Source organism: Pan troglodytes, chromosome 13 (genome assembly GCF_028858775.2).
Source record: "Pan troglodytes isolate AG18354 chromosome 13, NHGRI_mPanTro3-v2.0_pri, whole genome shotgun sequence".
Classification (NCBI taxonomy): domain Eukaryota; kingdom Metazoa; phylum Chordata; class Mammalia; order Primates; family Hominidae; genus Pan; species Pan troglodytes.
The window spans coordinates 127,900,346-127,908,940 of NC_072411.2; the positions used below are offsets into that span (position 1 = coordinate 127,900,346).

Sequence of the window (8,595 nt, forward strand, 5' to 3'; positions counted from 1 at the left end):
TAGTGCATGGTGATAAGAAAAAGCAGACAGATTTCTAGTTGGTTCTATCACTGGTTTTAAGTTCTCCGTAGACAGTGCATCTCCTTATTGCCTGCACCTGGGGCAAATTGATTTCTCCCACTTTGTCCTTGGTACCCCCCTAGAGCCCATTATATTCATTACTCCTTCTTTCACAATTACAAAATTAGTTACTAAGTTATTTACCATGTAATAGGGAGTTTAGGTCTGGCATTTCTTCTTACCTTGTAGGTCTCATATGTGGGTTGGAGGCAAAGTACGTAGAAATTGGCTACAGGTAGCATTTCAGAACTGTCAGCTCTCCTGCCCCCAATACTACTTACTCACCTCTTTGAATTAAGGTATGAGAAAATACAATGAAAACATTAAGTCTATATAGGAAGCTATTATCTGCTAGGGTCGGGACAGCAGGTATTAGAGACACAGGATACATTTTTTTTTTTTTTTGCCAACCTCAGCATTTACTTAAAGATTCCACATACCAGTTTTAAATGCCTATTTTTTTTAATGCCTGCAACCATTCACTTTATAAAATGTATCGGTTTAACTATTTTTTTTTTTTTTTTTTTTTTTTTTTTTTTTTTTTTTTGAGACGGAGTCTCGCTCTGTCGCCCAGGCTGGAGTGCAGTGGCGCGATCTCGGCTCACTGCAAGCTCCGCCTCCCGGGTTCACGCCATTCTCCTGCCTCAGCCTCCCGAGTAGCTGGGACTACAGGCGCCCGCTACCACGCCCGGCTAATTTTTTGTATTTTTAGTAGAGACGGGGTTTCACCGTGTTAGCCAGGATGGTCTCGATCTCCTGACCTCGTGATCCGCCCGCCTCGGCCTCCCAAAGTGCTGGGATTACAGGCGTGAGCCACCGCGCCCGGCCCGGTTTAACTATTAAAACGAATGTCTGGCTTCAGATGGGGCGGGCCAACCCAGCCTGTGGAAACATAGCATAACACTAGGTGGATACATGGCGCCACCTAGCGTCTTTAGCGCACTTTGCAATCTATACTTGGCTTTCAAAAATTCAATCAAACACAACTGTTTTATGACAGAGAAGATGTATGCGTTGTTTGGGATAATAAGCAAAACGCCTGTAGAAATCTAAGACAAAATCTGCTGATGATTTTTGTTTTGAATTTTTTTTCATTACTTTAATCTTGCAATTTTAGGCTCTCTAACTTTTAAATAGTATGCCTTTAAAAATAATACTTTGAGGGGAAAAAATGAATCACAGCTACTGATCTCAGAGTGCTATGCATTATTTATGAATATGTGCAGCTGTTTTCATTAGGATTTATGACATCTTCTGTGCATTGCAAATCCCTTAATTCAACCTGAGTTTCCAGGAAAGGAGATCATTATCCCTCTTTTGCCGACTGAAAAGGAAAAGAATAGAAAAAAAGCATGACTGGTTAAATGGAAAAATTCCTTCTTGATTTCTTTTGTTTTCCATTAACATGTTTGAAACAGATAGCTTGAGAGTCTTTCCGGAAAATAGTATTCTTGCTAACTTGTGGGTAAATTTACCTCCAACTTAAATTGCATGTGCATTAGGAATAAATGTTCACATGCTGTTAGTACTGGCTCAGAGTGGCAGTACCCTTCATTCAGAATAATAAATACGTCCTTGCCATGAGTTTTTTACTCAAGAGACACTAGAGATCTTTAGCACTAGCACCCAGCTCACCTGCTGGACAAATCTTCATTCTTCATTCTGTGCTGCAAATGAACATTATCCTTCAGGTTGAAAACACTTCTCCAGACAAATTGGATTCCTAAAATAGCTTTTGTTGAGAGCTTCTTATGTGCTTGCCAGAGTGCTCAGAATGCTGTATTATCTAATGTTGTTCTTACAGCACACTTTTGAAGTAGGTAATATTATACCCATTTCACTGATGATAAATTTTTTGGCTAAAGAGTTTCTGTTACCTATTGAAGGTCTTATAACCAGTGAGTGGCTTTATGGATATAAGATATAAAACCAGGTAGTTCTATCTATCAAACCCCTGCTTTATGCATAGTTGCCTCATATATAACTTCCTTTTTGAATTTGCTCTCTTTTTTTTTCTTTTTGAGGCGGGGTCTAGCTCTGTCACCCAGGCCGGAGTGCAGTGGCATGATCTCTGCTCACTGAAACTTCCACCTTTTGGGTTCAAGTGATTCTCCTGCCTCAGCCTCCCAAGTAGTTGGGATTACAGACATGCACCACCACACCTGGCTAATTTTTGTATTTTTAATACATACAGGGTTTCACCATGTTGGCCAGGCTGGTCTCGAACTCCTGACCTCAATTGATCTGCCCACCTCGGCCTCCCAAAGTGCTGGAATTACAGGCGTGAGCCACTGCACCTGCCCCTGAATTTGCTCTCTTTCTATAACTTACTTTCCTTCACTTTCATCCATTCATGTAATCACTCTTCAATTTCCCAGGTCTTGCCTTTTGACTTTTTGAGACTAAAATGTCATAGGAGAGGACAAATTCAACTAGGACTTCAAATAAGCAGAGTGCCAACCAAGAGCAAAATCTCCAAAGTTGACATGAGGTTGGGAAAGTAACTTCTGGAAGAAAGCTAAGTTCCATTCATCGGTTATTACATTTTTGTGGACCATGGACTAGTGCCATGGGACATCAGCCCTGCAGGTGTGTATGTGCACAAGTGTCTGTGGATATTAACACTTGAGCACATCGAACCCTTTCCACATTCTGAAAAGAAAACATATCCTCGCCCACACATGCACACATAGATATCAGCTTCCAGAGTACTGTTGTAGATTTAACCACCAACACAAAAGACCAAGACGTATTCACCAAAATGTATCTGGCTTCTGGACTTCCACAGAATCCTACGAACAGACACTTTAAAGTGGGAGGGGGGAACCCCAACTGTACTGTCATGTCAAAGCATTTGTTTTCTAAAGTAAATGCTGCATTAGAGCTAGTTAATAATCCCTAGTTGTCAGCTATTTTGACAGGGATGGTATTTGGAATGCTGCATTTAATGACTTCCTTCCCAGAAAATGAGAAAGTTATTTGAAGGAACAAAAGGTGTCAGGAGTAATCCTTCCCAACCCAATCAACTTTGCATATGAAAGGGGTAGAGGCTTTTCGGGAGAAACCAATAGAGCTGAAGTTGCTTATCATTCAAGGAACGATCTAGGAAGGAACACAATCTGTACTGTCACTTGTCTGATATAAACCTAAATAATGAAACAAGGGACCTTCCCTTGGAGAAAGCAAACACTCATATCCGATGATCGCAGTCTCCAGGCCTCACGAAATTTCCAAGTATTTTGATTTCTACATCCATATAAAATAAATAATGAATACAAAAGCACACTTTAGACCAGAAGGGTTAAATGTGTTCATTTTCAGTCATTCGTTTATTTAAAACATGGGCTATTTTTAACATTTTCTTTGAGCAAAAAAGTACAAAGCACTGTTTTTACTGTAAGCATGCATGGAGCACTAGGGAGAAGCAAGATGGGCCCAGGACACCAGTACAGAAGGGGACTGGGGCCACTCCAGCATCTTTATGATTTGTGCTTTTTCTCTCTTGAATCCAAACAAGTCTTACAAGATGACTCTGCAGTTTGATCACAGGTTTAGCATCTCTCACCCATTTTCCCAGCTCCAGCCTCTAAACTCACCCTCTGTTCCCAGATCCATTCTTCACAGCAGCAAAAGAGTGATCGTAGTTGACTTCCTCCATGCAAAATACTTAAGGGTGCCCACTGCCCACAGCATGAATCACGAACAACTTTGCTTGGATTTCAAGGCCCTGGTCTTCCTGTTCAGCTTCCTTATCCATTACCTGCCTCCATTCACCTGCTACACCTCAGGTTCATCCACACACCCACCACAGTTCTTTCTCACTTTTTTTTTCTTTTTTCTGAGACAGAGTCTCACTGTGTCACCCAGGCTGGAGTGCAATGTCATGATCTCAGCTCACTGCAACCTCTGCCTCCCAGGTTCAAGCGATTCTCCTGCCTTAGCCTCCCAAGTAGCTGGGATTACAGGTGCACACCACCAAGCCTGGCTAATTTTTGTATTTTTAGTAGAGACGGGGTTTCACCATGTTGGCCAGGATGGTCTTGATCTCTTGACCTTGTGATCTGCCTGCCTCAGCCTCCCAAAGTGCTGGGATTACAGATGTGAACCACTGCGCCTGGCTCTGTATCACTTTTAAATATTCCTGGCATGCCTCCAAGAGTTGTCTGACTCTTCCTTCTTCTTGGAACACCCTCCCTAGTCCTTGACTCCTGGCAAACTATTGCTTATTTGTCAAGTCTGGGATCAAGTGTGCTCTCCCGTCCACAAGCCTTTTTTATCTTTCCCAAGCAGCTCTCCCTTCTCTGTCTCTTCCCTGTACTTACTGTCATAACCATGAAAGGCCTTATTTCTGCATCAGAGAGGAACTCTATTACACAGTAAAGCAGTGTGGGGAAAGTCAAGTTAAGTAAATTTCGCTACTATCTGAGTTTCAAATTTGCTGATGTGCACTGGAAATTGCAAAGTGAGGGATATAATATTGCTTATGTTTCTCAAATATATCCAACCATGGAATGCTTTTTGCATTTTTCCAAGGAGCATGTATTGATTCCAAAAATTCAGCTTATAATTGTTTGTGTTAGAATGGAGGCTTCTTGAGGGCTGGGAATGTCTATTTTTATCCTGGAAATCCCTTGCCGTCTCAATACATATTGAATGAATAAATAATTGCTAAGAGTGGAAACGGATTAGTATGTCATTGTATAACTGTTATAATAACTTGCAGACACATTGGGACTGTTGACTGTGGCTCTGCACACAGTCATCACATAGGCCCACCTCAGCTAGTTACTTACAAGTTTTACCTACTTACTGAGGAAGAGAGAGAAAAATTAGAGAATAGAACTGAAATGCGGCCGGGCGCGGTGGCTCACGCCTGTAATCCCAGCACTTTGGGAGGCAGAGGTGGTTGGATCACGAGGTCAGAAGATTGAGACCAGGATCATCCTGGTGAACATGGTGAAACCCCGTCTCTACTAAAAATACAAAAAAATTAGCCGGGCGTGGTGGCGGGCACCTGTAGTTCCAGCTACTTGGGAGGCTGAGGCAGGAGAATGGCGTGAACCCGGGAGGCAGAGCTTGCAGTGAGCTGAGATCACGGCACTGCACTCCAGCCTGGGCGACAGAACGAGACTCCATCTCAAAAACAAACAAACAAACAAAAAACCCCCAAAGGTTTATGAATATTAGGAGAAACTATCATGGAAACAATTCTAGAAAGATATTCCATACTCGAGTGATACAAGTATATATTTAAGGCAGAACATGAACTATGATTGGAGTAAATTAAGACATTTATAGTCTCTGAGAACAGAAGGGATTATGAAGCCTTCTCTCCACAAATAATATAGAATTTTACCTTTGCAAATAGCACAAACCTTACATAATTTCTCCATACATTTTACTTTTAACTTTATTTAGATTTTCTCTTTACAAAATTTTGCATAAGTTTATTGAAGCTGAACTTTTCTCTTTTCTCTTTTTTTTTTTCTATAGTTCTGCCCTGGCTTTGCTGAGCAGATTCCCTAAACACATGGAGACCTCCTCCTTGGGTGATTTAGCACTTGTTACATGCCCATAGAATCTTTAAAAATACTCTTGCAGCTAAATTCAAATACAAAGGCAAAAGAAAAAAAAATGTTTTTAAGTGTGAACACCCCCAGTAACGAACAGCTGTTCGCTACTACAGTTTATTGAACCGAAAGAAGGTCTCTCCCCTTCCTGTCCTGCTGGTCTTCTCAATAGGAGTCACAAAAATGGAGCGTTTTAACACAACTGGTGAACAGTCTCATGAGCTGCGTGAAGATTTGCTAAATCTGCAAGGAGAGGGCAGCACACCATCTTTCCCTAGCTCCTTTTTTTTTTTTGAGACCAAAAAAAAAAAAAGGAGTTCAAGACCAGCCTGACCAACATGGTGAAACCTCGTCTCTACTAAAAATACAAAAATTAGCCGGGTGTGGTGGTGCATGCCTGTAATCACAGCTACTCAGGAGGCTGAGGTAGGAGAATTGCTTGAACCTGGGAGGCAGAGGTTGCAGTGAGCTGAGATTGTGCCACTGTACTCCAGCCTGGGCAACAGAGCAAGACTCTTGTCTAAAAAAAAAAAAAAAAAAAAAAAGCCCACCACCCACATAGACAGGAGGTAAGTGAGGCAAAGGAGGTGGCCTAGAGTAGAGCACATCAGGACCTTCTTTCCTTCTTATCCCACTCCCTCCCTCTCAGATACTCCCAGGGGCTTTGGGTGGAGTGGCCAGACCTGGGGAAAAAGGATACCCTGGAGGATGCTGTTAGGTGCAATCTTTCTAATGCTGCTCTGGTAACCTTAGATGCCACAGCTCTGAAGACAATCGTCTTGGGTCTTGGCGAAAGGGTGGTGTGAGTCAAATTAACTTTTGGCCAATTTACCTTTTCTTCTCTCTCCAAAGCCTCCATGCGCTAAAGTCACCTACTTTAATGCCAAATTTTTCACCCCATATGTCCCATGTCACCTATGTAGCCTACCTTCTCTTGCACCACCAAGCAAACACCAATAAATGACATATATCACTGTCATTGACATTTTGCAGTCATCAACATTAGTACTTGTTGACAAAAAGAGTCAAACTCTGTAAAATATTTGAAGAGATTTATTCTGAGCCAAATATGAGTGACCATGACCTGTGACACAGCCCTCAGGGGTCCTGAGAATATTTCCCCAGCGTGGTCAGGGTGCAGCTTGCTTTTATACATTTTAGGGAGGCATGAGACATCAATGAAATACATTGAAACAATATATTGGTTTGGTTCAGAAACGCGAGACAACTCAAAGCCTGGGCGGGGTTGGGGGGATGGTTCCAGGCTACAGGTAAATTTCAACATTTTTTGATTGATAATTGGTTGAGTTTGTTTAAACACTTGAGATCAATAGAAAGGAAATATTCAGGTTAAGATAAAGGATTGTGGAGACCAAGGTTCTTTTGAAGTCTTAAAGTGGCTGCCCTTAGAGACAATAGATGACAAATATTTCTTATTTGGACCTTTAAAAAGTACTAGATTCTTAATCTTTTCGGGATTGGGAAGGCCTGAAAGAAAAAGATCTAGCTACCTTAATAGAGATTCTTTACAGATACATATTCCCCCACCTCCATGCCCCCCACCCCCCCAACACACACACAGAGGACAGCTTTGCAGGACCATTTCAAAATACAGCAAAGAAACATGTTTTGGGGTAAAATATTTTGACTTTCTTCTTTGTCATGTAACGTTATGCCAGGGTCAGATTGGAAAGTTAGTCATGGTATATAGGGTTAAATAAAACCATTCTGATGAGAATTTATGGTTTGTAGGGCATGGCTCTCCAGACCCGTTAGATAGGAATTTGTGCAAGCTAAAAAAATCAGAGCTTAGTCCTCAGACTTCAGAATTTATAAATTGCCTTCATGTATTCAGCCAACAAATTCTTGTTGTGTACTGCTAAACACCAGATATTCTGCTAGATGCTTGAGTTTGAAGATGGTTGATATGACAAACTCCTGTGTTCAAAGAAATTTCAGCCTGATAAAGAAGCCAAATACGTGTGTGTGAATATATAAATATAAATATCATATATATTTAATAAGAGTGGGTGGGAGGCCTTTACAGTCAGACGTAAGACAGTTTACAAAGGAGTGAGAAGTCTGAAGTCATACAATTTGTCAGAGAAATGCAAGCAGTTTAGCATTATAGGATTAACAAATGTTGAGGTGGGAAAAATTGTAGAAAAATGATTAGGGGATGAAGAGCATGTGGTCATGCTCTGGGAGAATTAGGAACCATAAGCATGATCATTATTACTCCCATTTTGAGGAAGCTGATTCACGTAGAAAGTCAAGTCAACAGAAATTTGCTAAGGAGCTGTCTCCTTTTAATTTAAATTCTGATTCCCTGAGATCATCTCACTTAAGCCTCAGATGACAGGGGGATTGTAGAAGAGAGCCCTTCCCTGAACAATTAGCATGACAAAAGAGGGCATTCTTAACCCAAATGAATCTTCAATGGATAGAATACCTAAGAGCAATCATTTGTTTCATATTTTCCTTTTGAACATACTTAATAGAGATACCTTAATAGAGATGCTTTACAGATGCACGATTGGAAGACTAGTATAATGTGTGTACTTTCAAACACATACAGTTTTTTAAAATCATGTCACTTCATTTCTGAATATTTGAACATGACTATCCTAAGACCAAGTGTATTCTTCTAAACAATCAAACTCAAAAAAGCAGTCAGGTAATTTATAATAATTCACTACTACCTACTATCATCTAATATAAAGGGAATCCTCAAATCTCTACAAGGGCCCCAATATTATACCCCTCCCCAGTCTGGGATCCAATCAAGGATACGACATTACATAGAGTTTTCAGTTTCTTTCTTTGTTTCTCCAAATCTCCTGAATCACAAATACTTCCCAACCTCATTAGTCTTTCAAGATAAGTGACATTTTCAGAGTCCAGAATGATTTTGCTTTTTTTCCAGAATGTCCCTTACTTTGTCTGATTGTTCTCTTGTGATTAG

At 40.8% G+C, this 8,595-nt stretch overlaps 1 protein-coding gene across 4 annotated transcripts in view; it reads left to right on the forward strand.

The window, feature by feature from the left end:
- The window catches only part of NYAP2 (neuronal tyrosine-phosphorylated phosphoinositide-3-kinase adaptor 2), a 333,066-nt gene that overhangs the window by 261,068 nt on the left and 63,403 nt on the right, over positions 1-8,595 (forward strand). The window lies entirely within an intron of this gene.